Source organism: Crocuta crocuta, unplaced genomic scaffold (assembly GCF_008692635.1).
Source record: "Crocuta crocuta isolate KB4526 unplaced genomic scaffold, BGI_CrCroc_1.0 scaffold482, whole genome shotgun sequence".
NCBI classification, from domain to species: domain Eukaryota; kingdom Metazoa; phylum Chordata; class Mammalia; order Carnivora; family Hyaenidae; genus Crocuta; species Crocuta crocuta.
In genome coordinates this window covers 1,275,192-1,275,920 of record NW_027527459.1, presented here as the reverse complement: position 1 = coordinate 1,275,920, position 729 = coordinate 1,275,192, and the positions used below count along the sequence as shown (strand labels likewise).

The 729-nt window shown below is 31.9% G+C and overlaps 1 protein-coding gene across 1 annotated transcript in view; it reads right to left on the bottom strand.

Moving 5' to 3' along the window:
* The window catches only part of STAG2 (STAG2 cohesin complex component), a 123,926-nt gene that overhangs the window by 67,504 nt on the left and 55,693 nt on the right, over positions 1-729 (bottom strand). The gene's annotated exons all lie outside the window — the stretch shown is intronic.

Below are 729 nucleotides of genomic sequence, written 5' to 3'. Positions count from 1 at the left end.
GTTTCAGACATATGCATACATATAATACAATATACTAAGTGATATAATGGAAAGAGAAGTAAGAAATATATTCAAGGAAAGAAAGAGACAGAGCCCAAGAATGCTTTTCGAAAGAGTAACATGTGATTTAAGTCAATCTTATGTGATATGGAAAGAAGGAAAGAAGGCTATTCCAGGCAAAGGGAAAAAACAAAAAGAAAGGTATGGGAGCATTGGGTAGGGTGGAGGCAGAGTACACACTACGGCTGGGGAAGAGCAAGCACACCATAAAAAAAAAAATCTGGGCTGGAACTTTTAGATAAGGAAGAACTACTGGAAGCTTGTAAACAGGACACTTCCTTGATCAAATTTTGTATTACCAAGATAACACAAGAGTACACAAAACAAACTAGAGATAGAAGACAATTCAGGGAAATCAATGGAGAGATACTGTGGACATTCCTTTTAAGGGTGAAAACACTTTTAGAAACAAAACTAGCATAGAGGTACAATCTTAATATATGGCAAACCATAATAAACACAAAAATAAGGAAAATGTTCATTNTGAGACAATTTATTCCTTTGATAAAATAAAACCAAAATGGGAACTACAGAGAGAGAGATAACTTTTTAAATTACAGAACGACTAAATAAACTATAGCACCATAATATAAGACATTATTTTTAAATATATCACATGTATATATGAAATAGTCATTTAAAATATTAAAGAAGAAATAAAATCCACAT